The sequence below is a fragment of the Rattus norvegicus genome, chromosome 1, assembly GCF_036323735.1.
Source record: "Rattus norvegicus strain BN/NHsdMcwi chromosome 1, GRCr8, whole genome shotgun sequence".
NCBI classification, from domain to species: domain Eukaryota; kingdom Metazoa; phylum Chordata; class Mammalia; order Rodentia; family Muridae; genus Rattus; species Rattus norvegicus.
Genome location: NC_086019.1, coordinates 146,278,790 through 146,293,551, shown reverse-complemented (window position 1 = coordinate 146,293,551; position 14,762 = coordinate 146,278,790). Strand labels below are relative to the sequence as shown.

The window sequence follows — 14,762 nt, the reverse complement described above, 5'->3', positions numbered from 1 at the left end:
TACTTTTTTTTGGTACTCCAGCATGTCTGTACATGTTGTGTGTGTAGAATGGTTGTCAGCTTAAAAATTTATTTCAGTGTTTGATGGGTGTGGGTGAAACTCCACCAGCACTTAGAGCAATGCTATTTGCCTAAAGCTGCAGCATGCAGTTTTATCTCAGTGGAGGACTAAGCAGTTCTCCTTAGTAATGTTGTGGTTTAGGCAGAGGAAATGGTGACCTGTTCACAGTGGCATCTCACATCAGTAAATTTTCTTAAAGAACAAGAGTGACTCTTATCTTCCTGTTGAAGCTGTCCCCAGATCTCCTGGTATAAAGGCGTTCCCCTGGCTGGGGTTAGACGAGGCTTATCTGTAGACTTAAAATTGCTGAAATTGCCTTTCCCCAAACATTTTCCTCTCAAGTCAAAGTTCTGGGATTCTGATTAACTTCCAGAGTGAAGTCAAATCGTTGACATCTATTTCATCTGAAGACGTTGAAGTCATCAGCCGATTTGTCAGACCTACACAGGGCTCAGGAAACTCAAAAGGAACACAGTACTGTGAAAAATGTGTACATGACTATGGTCTCGCAGCACAGGCTGAGGTGTAGGGGGAGGGTGAGCAGCAGGGTGTGATAAGAGTCTACCAAGAGGAGAGGGAGGGGGAAGAAAGACAGTTGGAAGAGCAAAGGTCGAGAGAAATCAAAGCTCAGGAGCAGAGCTCTTGATGAGCTGTGGAACAGAGAATGGGAGTGTGGAGGGTCAGATACAGAAGGCAAGGACAGGAGAGTGAGCTAATGGCTGATTTTAACTTACAACTTGACTGGATTAGAAATCCAGTTGGGTTATTAGAAATAGGAAGACACACCCTACATATGGTGCCATGTTTTAGTTACAGCCAGATCAAATCAGTGAGAGGGGGAAAACCTGGCTTTTTGTCTCGTCTTCCAAGTCTCGCTGGTGATTTCATGTAGGATTGTCCATACAGATGAAGATAGAACGAGGCCTGTCATTGGATGAGAAGGAAGGATGGGCGGGAGAAAAGTTTGAGGGAAGAGGAGGAGATTGGAACAGAAGGAGATGGGAGACTGGAAGAGACAGCAGGAGAAGTCACGGAGAGAACATGGAGGCTAACATTAAGATTCCGCTCTGTGTATTTACAGGTTGTTATGAATATTCTTAAGGGATGGATGTGTATAGGGCTTTGTAAGTTTAGGTGGGCAATTATATCTTATCAATTGGATCAGAGGTTATTGTATTGTGTGTTCTTTCATGTAGAGATTTAAGTTTAAGAGAGTGTGCAGCTGCTAGAGACACTGGACTGCTTTGGAATTGGGATGTGTGTTTCTGTCAGTATGATATGGGATGGAGCAGAGTGGGTAAGATACGTTGCTGACCGAGATTAAGATATCTATCATATGTTGGGGCACTGTGGCGCCGGGCCTGGTGGGAATAAAAGACAGCCTTTTATTTTATAATTTTACAACAACAATTTCATCCACTCTGTTGCTGCCACTGCTGCTGCTATTTCTCTGATATCAGAACCCAGCTTTGAACCCAGCCCTCTAGGAAGTCTCCATGCTTTCAGCACTGGTTTGGGAGTGCTGAGGTGCTGAGGTATCCACTGGTATGGAGTTCTCTTTCCATACAGCAGAAGAGGAGAGATGGAGAGGCGAAGGACCACGATGGGAGGCTTCCCACACACATTACTTGACCTGAGTCCATCACTAATGAATACAGCCCCTGGGATGTTCCTCTCAGTCTCGATGCTGGAATTACAGGTCACACTGCCATGCTCAGCTTGTTATGTGTGTGCTAGGGATCGAAACTCTGGTTCCCATGCTTGCACAGTCAGCACTGTATCCACTGAGCCATCTCCTTAACCTAGACACTGGAGATTTTCTTTGAGATGCTGTGCACTTTTGCTCCACCCTCTTTTTCAAGCTCACCTTAAAATCAGATCCAATGATTCCCTCAAGCATTTCTTCATAGTCAAGTTGCCTAACTGCAACATAGGCTCTGACACTCAGTTTCTTTGGCTTTTCTTACTCTGGGCACTTCTGTGTGTTCCTTACTTATTCTCTGCCCCATCTCTGATCCATCTCTGCCCCCCTCCAAACACTCTGACAGAGTGGTAGAGCATAGAGATAATCTTCTTATCCATTGTTTTCCAATTTTCTTGGCACCTTGGGGAAGTTTCACTGGGCCATAGAATTCATACCAGAATTCACACTTAGATTCCTAACCTCAATGGAGGAATTGTCTCCATCAGATTGACCTGTGGACATCTCTGTGCATGTGTCTGAGGGACATTTTCTTGATACACAGTTGATGTTGTGTAGGATGATGTCACAGGTGAGGCAGGTACAGGATAGAAGGAGGCCTGTCATTGGAGGAGAAGGAAGGATGGGCGGGAGAGAAGTTTGAAGGAAGAGGAGGAGACTAGGGGAGAGAGGGGGAGAAGGAGAGACGGAGAGAGGGGATAAGCCATGGCAGGTGATGTTAAGATTCTGCTCTGTGTATTTACAGGTTGTTATTAATGTTCTCAAGGGATGGATGGTACTGGGCTTTGTATGTTTAAGTGGGCAATTATATCTTACCAATTGGATCTAAGATTATTGTGTTGTGTGTTCTTTTATGTGGGGGTTTGAGTGTAGGAAAGTGTGCGGCTGGGATGTGTTTCCGTCAAGATATCTAACAGATATCTTGGGACACCGCAGCGCGGACCTAGCGGGGTAAAAGACACTGTTACTTTTTATTATTTATATATTTTTACAACAACAATGTTGGAGGGCCCAGTCCACTAAGGACCATACCATCCCTGGGCAGGTAACCCTGCAATGGATAACTGGGTTGAGCAAGCAGTAGGTAGCAAGCCAGTAGGAGTATTCCTCTATAGTCTCTGCTTCAGTTACTGCCCCCATGTGCCTGCTTTGAGTTCCTGTCCTGGCTTCCCTCACAGATTGACTATAAGCTGTAAGCTAAAATAAACCTCCCTTCCAAAAAGGGGGGTGGGAGGGGGCGCTCCCTTGCCAGACATATTGGCATATACTTTTAAACCTAGACCTTGGGAAGAAAAGACAGGCAAATTTCTGTGAGTTCAAAGCCAGTCTCATCTACTTAGTAAGCTCCAGGGCTACATAGTAAGACACTGGCCTGGGTGGGGGCAGAAGAATGAGGGGACTTGTCAGCCCTGATGGCTTCTCTCCTAAGGAGACTGGTGCTGCAGCCCTTCCTCCTTCTCTGACAGTTTGTTTAAAGCCACAATCATGTCTTTGAATTCTCCGCTCTGATAGTGTTTCCTCACTTCATTCTTCGGTCCCAGGTTCTTCTCTTTCTATCTCTCCTGCCTGCAGGAGAGAGCTGATAAGGAGAATCCAGGTCTTAGAATCTAATCAGCAGAGATTAGGGCTGAGCCGGGAGATAGTGGCTCCTCCTTCTACTTTGTGGTGTGCACTTGGCTGCTGTGAGCATACTGACTGAACAGACTCAGAATGACCTAGACTCTGCAAATTCAGAGTGGAGCCTTGCACTCACAGAAGCACTCAGCGTTACAAGACTATTCTATTAGTTACCCTTGCTCACTTGCTTGCTTGTTTTTAAGACAGGGTCTCCCTGCATTGCTCTGGCTTTCCTGAAATTTGCTCTGTAAATGAGGCCAGCCTTGAATTCACAGAGATCCATCTGCCTCTACCTCCCAAATGCTGGGATTAAAGGTGTGAGCCTCCACATCCAGCTAGCTACCTTCCTGTTACTGGGATGAAACACCATGAACAGGGCAACTATAAAAGGAAGCATTTAATTAGGCTCAGGGTTCCAATGGTTTAAGAATCCATCAAGGCAGAGCAGTAGCAGGATGGCAGCAGGCAACAGGCCTATTAGCTGGAGAAGCAGCTAAGAGTTCACATATCAAACCACAAACAGGAAGCAAAGAGGCGAACTAGGAATGATGAAAGTCCTGAAACCGCCAAGTCCCCACCCATGACACACCTCCTCCAAGACCAAACTTCCTAACCATTCCCCAAACCGAGTGTGGCCCAGATTGTGGAGGACATTTTATTAAAACCTCACAGCTATGGTAATTGCCTACTGTGTACTATGCAATGTGCTTTCGGATGACCACACAAGAATGAGGCTCAGCAAAAAGTTTCTGGAAGGCCTTCTCACTATCCCATAATGCTTCCTTCACACCCTTCTTTGAGGGTCCAGCCTCTTCCCAGGGTCCTCATGTGGCAATTAACTGTATTTGTCAACTTGCCTGGAACACATGGTACGCAGATTAAATGCTATTTCTGGGTGTTTTTGAGGGTTCCTGGGAAGATCAGTGTTTGGTTGAGTAGAGAGAATAATGCAGATAGATAGTCTTTCAAATACAGATAAGGTGGCTGGAAGCTCTGTAAGGGTATGTCCCTCCAGAGTTCATACTGAGGGTTCTGAAGTCACTAATGTGGTAGCAGCTCTCCAGCACTCTCTGTCTGCTGCTCCCTTGCAGTATATCAAATGTGTATTTTCTCTTTACTTCTGAATGAACTCCATTGATAGGAAAAGAAGAGGCACGCTGGCATTAAGAGATGGGGGCCTCGGGGCTGGGGATTTAGCTCAGTGGTAGAGCGCTTACCTAGGAAGCACAAGGCCCTGGGTTCGGTCCCCAGCTCCGAAAAAAAAAAAGAACCAAAAAAAAAAAAGAGAGAGATGGGGGCCTCAGGGAGCTAACTGGGTCATGAGGTCTCTCCTTCAGAAACTTCCAGTCAACTTCCTACCTTTTATACATTATCAGCAAACACACACACACACACAAACACATACACACACACACACACACGTACACACACACACACACACACACACACACACACACACACACATGCAAAAATACATGCAGCCAGGGGAGGCAGAGGAACATGGTGGCTGGAAGCTCAGGTGATGATCAGGACAGGGTCATGAGACCCTTTCCACTTCTACTAGAGGTTGTAACCAGCTCCACTAATTTTCTCCACAAATACGGCAGCCACTGTGATGTTCTATTAACTTCATTGCCGTGTCTGAGGCTCAAGGTCTTCTATACCCCCTCCACATTTTTGCTTTAAGATGGTCATTGATACCTACCTCTATGACAACTTTTAATGCTAGTGGCATCCATCATGTCCCAAAGAAATCTGGGACAAGCCTCACTCAGTGTCTATGGCTCTTCCCAGCACTCCTTACCTAGCACCCTACCTAAACCTTCCCAGCTCAAAGGCTAGGTATTTTTTCCTTCCCACAGCTTCTGATTCTTGGATAAAAACAGCCATTTTGGCCATGTGCTTTATTGGTTTTTCTCTCCTTGTTGGCCTCTTAGTCTCTTGGTTCTTCTCGCCTCTTGGTTTTTGGCTCCATTCTTGGCCCTCTTGCCTTCTCTTCCTCTCCTCTCCTCTCTCTCTCCCTCTCCTCTCCTCTCTCTCTCCCTCTCTCCCTCTCCTCTCCTCTCCTCTCCTCCCCTCCCCTCTCCTCTCCTCTCCTCTCCTTCCTCCTCCTCCTCCTCCTCTTCTCCCCCCCCCTTTGCTCATGGCCCAGTCTGTGCTTCTGGCTCTGTTCAGCCTGGACCTTCTAGAAGCGTCTGGCTGAACTCTTCCTCTCATCCACAATCAAACCTTTCATCTCAACCATACCTACGAGACATCATGTCCTCATTTACATGAGGCATCCAGTTACCATACTTTTATATCTTCTACAGCACTCAAGCTAAGCCCACGCTCTCCTCAGGCTGTGTCCAGGCAAGGTAGATGGGCTAGACACTCTGGCCTCCACCAGAGCTCTCTTTCCCTCTCTCTAGTCAAAGGTGTCAGTCAGGTTGCAGTCTGCCAGCTTCCCACCTGCTTCTGTACCCTTTAAGCCTCTCACCCTTCCACATGACTTTTCTCCAAGAAATAGTTTTCACATCTCATTCTATCTTGGCTTACCCTTCTTATAGCATCCAAACAAGTCCAGCACTTACTTAGAGTGCTCCAGTGAACTGGGTGACCCACTGGCAAGCCAGAAAGAATTTTTATTTCCACCACGGGCACACTCACTGGTGCAAAGTGGCTGCCGAATGACAAAATATTGCACAGGTGTTTTTCTGAGAAGACTGTCACAGTGGGGACTGTTCCCTCAGCACTCTGCTGCTGCTGTGGGGCTTTTTAGAAGCTTATAGAAAGTGATGGCTCCTGCAGAGCAATGAGGGCACACCTGGGTTCCCTTGACAAACAACAGAGGAAGAGGAGAAAAGACTCAGGGAAGTGGATACACAAAGATGCATATATTGACTAAGGCTGGGACTTCTGCTAGAGAACTGTGTCCCATGGGTAGGCCCAGTGCAGCCTCCATTGACCAAGGCCATCAGAAATGAAGAGCACCAGCATTTCCAGGATGCCTGCCTTTGGAAGGTTGTGCTTACACAGACGAACCTCACAAAGGGTTGCTTGCTTGCTCACTTGCTTTGTAACTTTCATGTGTGTTTGTGATGTTTGCACGCATTCTCATGTGTAAGTTCGAGTGCATGTGAGCCACGGTGCACGTGCAGAGGTAAAAGGACAACCTTGACTGTCCCTTCTCACCTTCCACCTTATTTGTGACAAGGTCTTTTTTTGTTCGGCAGACTAGTTAGCCTGCACACTTCCTACCTCCCATCTCTCATAGGAGCATAGTGACTACACACATCCTAAGTATAATGGACCCCATAAATGACTGTGTGTCCACAACTGCCCACTGTGGACCAGATTTGCCAAGCTGAAGACTTGGTCATCAGTAGGACTGTATACAACTTGAAACTATTTGTTTCCCATTTCTCTCCATTGGATGCAGTGAGGTCTGTTTCCATGTCTTTAGGCAAATTATGTATTTAGGGGCAAACATGACACAGGCCTATGAAGGAAAATTTATTATTATGAAAAAAAATCTTCATTGTTTCTTTATCTCAAAATGATGTGGGTGTGTGTGCATGTGTGTAACTTACACTGAGATTTTCCAGCTTTCCTCTGAGTCTGACTTCCTCATCAGCATTTCAATAAACCAATGTACAATTAGAAAGATTAATTAAAACTGCCCATTAATGGTTGTCACACTCATTAATACTAGGAGCCAGTGGGTTTATAATCTCTCTTTCTAAAAGTGAATACATTCCTGAAAGTTCACTTATTGAATCTTTTTTCAAAATTAAGTTTAGAAATAAGCTTAGGTATTTGTCAATAGGAACACAGACTAAACAAACACAGACAGAAAAGACTAAATAAATAAATCTAGGAGGAGGGATGGAGCTCAGTGAGTGGAATGTTTATCTACCAGCCAGGAAGCCCTGGGTTCAATGTCCAGCCCTGTATACACCAGGAAGGGTGGTGCTCACTGCAGGCAGAAGAAGAGGATCAGGTCACGTTTAGCTTCAGAGAAAGTTCCAGGCCATCTAGAAATACATGAAACACTATACTAAAATATAATTGTTGGTAAACATGATGTATGTGATATAAATAATCATTAAGTAAGAATAAAAAAGGAGGTATCTTCAGCAATGAACACCGAAATACCAGACATGGGGAACAGCATAAAACACAGCAAATCAGTGTTTTCTTATAGAGAAGCTTCTTTTATGCAATATGTTTGAAACTCTTTCACTATTATAAGATCCACTCACACTGGGCAAGATCCCACACTCCTGTAATCCTAGAATTTGGAAGGTGTAGCAGGGAGGAGCGGGAGTCTAAGGTCAATCTCAACCACATAGTGAGTTCAAGGCCAGCCTTACCTACGTGAGATGCTGTCTAACAATGACAACAAAAGGCCTAACAACATCAACAAAGATTCGTTCGTTTGGAGATGTAGCTCAGTTGGTAGAATGCAACACACAGGGGGCTCTGAGACACGTGCCCAGGTCCACATAAAACTGAGTGTGATGCCCTAGACTGCAATTCCAGCCACCAAGAGATGGCCAGCTTGGGCCACATAAGATCTTGTCTCATTTTTTTTTAAATAAAGAAATTGTTTTTAAATAATATGTAACTACAAGCACAAAACTACAAGGCATTGACGGGAAGCCCAACCCTGCAGAGAACGCATGCAGTACCACAGTTAGCTGTGATACTCATACTGGGAATGTATTTGACACCCCAGGCTCACCAGTCGTTGAGCTTAAGAAAAAGAGAAATAGGTAGAGCTGGAACGGTAGCTCAGTAGCTATCTCTGCTCTTTCAGAAGACCCCAGATTAGCTCCTAGCACCCATGGGGTGGCTCACAAACATCTGTCACTCTAGTTACAGATCTGATGTCCTCTTCTGGCCTCTGAGGGCACTAGGTACATATTCCGCATTGGAAAACATTCAGAGATCTACAATAAAAACATGCCACAATTTTATTAACAAATACTAGAATGTATTGGTTAGCACATCATACCCTGGATTCAGCTCATACTTGTGCATAGGGAAGACAAATCGTTGTTCAGATAAGCTCATGATGCATTTATCAGCAATGTTGTTTTAAATACATACACCCTTTTATTTAAGTGCACACACCAATGTGTTATTGTCATAAAAGTTTCATTTCAATAGCTCAGGATATATTAGTACATGTTTTGGGCTCAGTGCCAATCAGACTCCACTGACTTCAACCAAGGAAGATATGAAGATGAATGAAAAAGTGTAATCTATAGATGTCCCTCCCTGAATCTATGTAGGAAGAAAAGCTTTCTCAAGTGTCTCTTGAAAATTTACAAGAAGTTGGGGCCACTGAATACATGTTGGGCAGGGTGGGCCTTTGAATTTCCTGCCCAAAGTCTGGGCCCTCTTTTCAGTAAGGCTGAGATTGTCAAACAGCTCATTACAAGCCTCTGAGGTTTTTTTTTCTTTTCTTTTCTTTTTTTTTTTTTTCCGGAGCTGGGACCGAACCCAGGGCCTTGCACTTGCTAGGCAAGCGCTCTACCACTGAGCTAAATCCCCAACCCCAAGCCTCTGAGTTCTTGATGGGAGTACACACACCACATTTGGAAGCCAGATCAAAGACCCTTCCAGAATAGCACAGCTCATGACTCTAATGCTTATAATCCTGAAGCGCTTGCATCCAGACAACCTCCAGAATTACTGCACCAAGCAGAGGAGCTTCTCACAACAGCAAAGCACGCAACAGTTAGAATGCAGAATGGAGCAAATGCTGACCAAAGGGTGCCGAGAAACACCATTGTGCAGCGCCATCTTATTGAATTGAGTTCAGGCTTGAAATTCCTGGCCATTGGTACTATACATGGGTCCTGTGTACAAGTCCAAGTTATGAAGAAGAAATGGGCTCCCAGTATGTGAGGGAGTGACTAAACCCTTCCTTGCTCTTTTCAAAGAACTCTGAAGTAAAATTCAGGAGATGCTAACGGCTCATTAAGCTTAAAATGTATTTGGGCGGCTATCCCCTGTGAGTTCACTAAATGGTTATCTGAAATCACCAAAATTTGGCTTATGTTTGATTATGTTATGGTGGGCAGAAGGGAGGCAGAAGAGCTCATAGACATCATAGCCACATTATATTGTATGTCACAGGGGATGTGGAAAAGGAAATCTTCCTCTAGTCATCTGCAAAGGTCTGTCAGAGTGCCTGAGACTGAGGTGTCCAGTCACAGAAATGAATTGTCCCTGCATTCTGGAGGACATAAAGCAAAGAATCAGGAGTCCCTGGGACAGCTGGGAAAGAAGGAAGTGTCTGCCCCAGGCCTCGCTCCTTGGCTAGTGTATGACTGGCTTCTCCCTGTGTCTGGCTATCCTGGGCATAGTTACCTGATCCCATGGACTCGCAAATGAGGCATATTGAAGGAGGAAGGGTTCTCCGCAGTGCTCTCAGGTGAGCTTCTGTGAAGAGCTGGGAAAGAAGAGTTTGCTTTCTTACCATTCTTAGACTCACCAGATGAGTTAGTCTCCAGTCTCCTGCCTGTCAATATAAAAAAATGCCCTCCCTGATGAGATTTTAAAGGATGCTCCAGGTTGTAGGACTTTCAGTCTGTAGGCACTTGGCCCTGTTGCTTGAGGATAGTGCTTCTCAACCTTCCCAATGCCATAACTCCTTAAAAAATTTCCACATGTTGTGGTGACCCCCAACCATAAAATTATTTTCATTGCTACCGTCCTCCAAGGGTTTGGGGGAAGGTTGAAATACAGATTTTAGACTAGGTATGTGCACAGAACCAACCAGCTTTGTCCTGCTTTTCAGCAGCAGAGTAACACAGAGTTAGTTAAAGAGGGGTGTGACTTACAGTAACTATATTCTTCGAAAGACAAAGGAGAATAGTGATTGCCAGCAGCTGCAGGAGGAGTAGCCAGAAGGTATTGTTGAATGTGTGCAAAGTTTCAGTCTGAAATGAAGGGGAAGTTTCTAGCTATATAGTGGGTGATGGCTATAGAACAATAGAAATGTAGCTAACTCCCCTGGGCTGTGCACCCCCAAATGGTTAAAATGGTCAATGTTGTATTTCAGGTGTTAGTTTGACTCAGCTAAAGGTAATCCAGATAACAAAGATGTTCCTGTATGTAATATCCTGATGAAATTAGCATCTGAGGTGTAGACTGAAGGAAGAGGATCCACCCTTACCAAACCTTGCTACCATCACACAACCCACTGAAGTCCCACATAGAAGCAAAGGGCTGAAGAGAAGAAAATCCTTTCTTCTGGAGCTTTAACATCCACCTTCCCTGTCCTTGGACATTAAAACTGCAGCATCCTGGCTCTTCAACTTTGAACTGAGACCTACAGCATGAACTCTTTGATTTCCAGGCCATTATCCTTGAACTAAGAGTCATGGCATAGAGTCTCCTTGTTCTTGTTCCTACCTTTAGACTGAATTGCTTTCCCAGGTTGTCAGTCTACAAGTGACCTGCCACAGAAGGTCTTACCTTCCACAATCACATGAGCCAATCCTCACAACAGATCTCTTTTTCTAGATCTTTCTATACATCTTATGTATTTTTCTAGGTTACTGTTGATTGTTTCTCTTGAGACCCTCATAATATTTTACCTCAATTTTCTTCAGAAAGTAAATAGTGAAAAACAGGGGGCCATATTAGCTAAATTAACATCTAGACATTGTCCAAGAGAAGCTGTCTACAATGTGGAAATAATCTGTGAAAATAATAAGATTCAGAGAGAACTTATCTATAATTTCTCTTCAATAGATTCAACACAGGTTCCCTAAGATGACACAAGACCTTCTGGGATATTCAGTCCCTTCTTTAAGATGCTCTGGACGGTTCGTCTTCTGGTTGGCTGGTTTGTTGGTTTGTTGGTTTATCGGTTGGTTGGTTGGTTGGTTGGTTGGTTGGTTGGTTGGTTGGTTGGTTCATTGGTTGATTGGTTGGTTGGTTGGTTGGTTGGTTCGTTGGTTGATTGGTTGGTTGGTTGGTTGGTTGATTGGTTGGTTGGTTGGTTGACTTTGGTTGGCTGGTTGGTTGGTTGGTTAGCTTTGGTTGGCTGACTGACTGGCTGGTTGGTTGGCTGGTTGGTTGGCTGGTTTGACTTCTTTTGTCAATTCAACACAAGCTAGAGTCATGTAGACAAGGTACCATAATTGAAGGACTACCTCCATCAGGCAAGTGTCTGGGGCATTTTCTTTATTAGTTATCAATGTGGGAAGGACAATGCCACTATTGGCAGTGCCATCCCAGGCAGGTTATCCTAAGTGTTATAAAAAAGCTGAGCAGGCTGTGGAAAGCAAGCCTGTGAGCAGCTACTCTTCAATGGCCTCTGTTTCAGTTCCTGTCTCCAGGTTCCTGCCTTGATTGTCTGCCCTGACTTCCGTTCAGCTGTGATTGGGATGGATCTGATTGTCAAATAAACCCTTTCCTCTCCATGCTGCTTTTGATCGTGACCTTTATCACAGTAATAGAGAGCAAACTGGGACATGCTCTATCTTTTGTACTGGACATCACCAAAAATAGCTTGTGAAAAAGAATGGAGAAAGAAATTGAGGTCAGGGAAGCTGTAGGCCAGTGGAGCCCACTGACCTGAACACATTCAGAAAGACAATTGGCCCCCAAGTATTTTATTTGTAGAAGCTAAAATCCTGAGTCTGAGTGGGATGGAGGCAGGAAGATTCAGGCTGTTGTGGTTGGTGTTTTCAAGTCTCTAAAGCAATTTAAATGAATAGAAATCTTATGAAAGGAGATTTTACTTGATGTATTAAGTAGCAGCAGCTGAGTAGAGTTTCAGCCCTTACTCCACTCCAGGCAAGGCAATCAGGCAACCCTTCTCATAGATCTGCCAAACAGCAAAAGAAGCATGGCTTCCATGGCTCCAACATTCACGAAGAAGGTGGTAGATTAAGGAAGGGTGTCAACATTAGCTGAAGAACTCTGAATTGCTGGCCCATGACTCTGGGAAAACACAAAGCATCTCATTTCCATCCCACTTCCGCTCAGTCTGGCTGCCCTCTCTTCTGGTCTAAGATCCTTAACTCTTCGACCTTAGGACTCTGGCCCCTTTTGCAAAACTATACCTGCAGTTTTGTTTTCCTACAATAGCACCTTAAGTGGCTCCTCTGTTCGACCATTTGCAGCCACATCAGATGCTTTCTTCTGCACCTCAAATTCTCAACGAGCACCCCACCTACCCTGATAAGTTTATAAACTTTGCGATGTGTTGATATATCCACCCCCAGGCCACCACTTAAGTCTTTATTACCTTTCTTTTTAGATTAACATGTTTCCTGGGTAGAGGGACACTTTCAAGGAAAGTCACCAAATTGTGAAACACACTGGAGGCATTTAGGAAAGCAGAAGCAGAAGTAAGTTCTCTGGGACTGCCATCAGATGTCTCATGTCATCACCATCTCAGACATACTCAAGGCTGTTTCCCAACTGTGCCCTAAGTCAGCAATATCCAGAATGGCCAGATTTCTCTGTCCAAGAGTTCCCCTGTACTACCTCACAGTGTCAACTCTGTGAGGTCACTGAAGGTCAAAATGGACCAGAATCAGCAATTTCGCAGTTGAACCTAATACATTTCAAGGTACTGTCGTGAATAATTTTAATTGTCAATTTGATTAGCTGGAGAAGCCTAGGAGATTAGTGAACCAGCCCTCTGGGAGTATCTATGATGATGTTTCCAGAAATAATTAGCGTTTAATTATTGAGTTTATCCTTTGATGATTCCATAGTACAGTGACATTGTTGAAGAAGGTAAAGGGTAGGATATAGGGTCTGCTTATAGGAAGTAAGTAACTGGAAGCTGTAACTAGATCTTGTCTTGGATTCTGTTTTAGAAAGTCTGGGGCTTTAGACATGGCTCGACCTGTTAAGAGCAGCTGATTTTCTAGAGGATCTAGGTTCAGTTCCCAGCATTCACGTGGCAGCTCAAAACTGCCTACTAACTCAAGGAGATCTAATGCCCTCTTTTGATCTTCACAGGCATTGAAACCACACGATACACAGACATACATGTAGGCAAAACACTCGCACACATAAAAAATTAAAAATAAGCTTTTTCCCCTTATTTTCATATTATGCATATGGGTATTTGGCCTTTATGTATTTATGTGTATCATGTGCATGCAATGCCCTGTACAGGGCAGAAGATGGTGTTGGAACCCTAAGACTGGAGTTACAGATGCTTCTGAGCCTCCATGTGGAAGCTGGGAATCGACCCCAGGTTCTCTGGAAGAGCTGAGTCATTTCTCCAGCCCCCTCAAGCTGCTTTTTATATTCCCTTTGTGTTCCCCAACCATCGTGATGTAAACCTCACTGCTCTGTCAGGTCCTCCCCAACACAGTAGACTGACCTCTCTAGAGCTGTGAGCAAGCATCTAAGTGGCCTCCCTTAGTCGGGGCTTTGTCGCAGCTATGAAATGCTAACACAGGTTCTTATCTCTCTCTCTTCTTTTCCTCTCATCACAGCAGATGCTTCACCAACTACTTCTTGATCGCAGTCTAAGCTACTCCCTCCCCTCCCCTCTTAAGCCTCCTCAGCCTGTTAAATCACAGTTATAAAAGCAAACTTGAAAACAGTGTCCTAAGTACCCACAAACCACACCCCAAAATTCTCAATGGAGCCAGCCTCCCTCTTCTCCAGATTCGTCTTCTAGACTTACAGGTCCCTGAAATCTCATCAGCAGAATCCTAGAGATCTGCTAGACCTGGGGTTTGCAAACCTGCCTTCACATCAGATGTCATGGGAAAGCCAGATGTGGTTCATTTGTACCGTGGAAGAATTCAGTAGACTGATTCAGAAAGATTACTATGGGTTTGAGGACAGCCTGAGCTGCAGGGTGAGACTTTCTCAAAAACCCAAGGTGAGGGAAGAGGGAGAGAAACAGGGAAGGTGGGAGGGAGAAAGGAAAGAAAATGGTTAGGGAAGGCCGGGAGAGGAAAAGTCTCATGGGGAAGCTATACTTGATGGATCATTCTGTCTAGCCATAACATGGGTGATGCCCAGCACATAAATCATTTTTAAGGCCAATACTTCATTTTTAAAGCAGTTTTTACAATCCCAGCAAAAAAAAAAAAAAAAAAAAAAAAAACTAAGCAGAAAGCACAGAGTACTTACCCATTTGTACCATCAACATCTTGTTGATTACAATAGACAAATAAACACTGAGTGATCACCATCAAGCAAAGAGAAATATTTTAATATGTGGTGAGTGAGTGTGTGTGTGTGAGAGAGAGAGAGAGAGAGTGTGTGTGTGTGTGTGTGTGAGCATGTGTGTATGAGATTGTGTGTATGTATATGTGTGTCTGTGTGCCTGTGTGTATGTGTGTGTGAATGTGTGTGTGAGTGTGTGTGTGAGTGTGTGTGAATGTGCGTGTGAGTGTGT

At 44.5% G+C, this 14,762-nt stretch overlaps 1 long non-coding RNA gene across 1 annotated transcript; it reads right to left on the bottom strand.

Moving 5' to 3' along the window:
• Positions 1 to 11,249: 11,249 nt before the first annotated feature.
• On the bottom strand, positions 11,250 to 12,938 carry LOC120097812 (uncharacterized). Its single transcript, XR_010063079.1, has 2 exons — positions 12,636 to 12,938; positions 11,250 to 12,328 (listed from the first exon to the last, which is right to left on the bottom strand). It is a non-coding gene; the product is annotated as an uncharacterized LOC120097812 (long non-coding RNA).
• Positions 12,939 to 14,762: the final 1,824 nt, after the last annotated feature.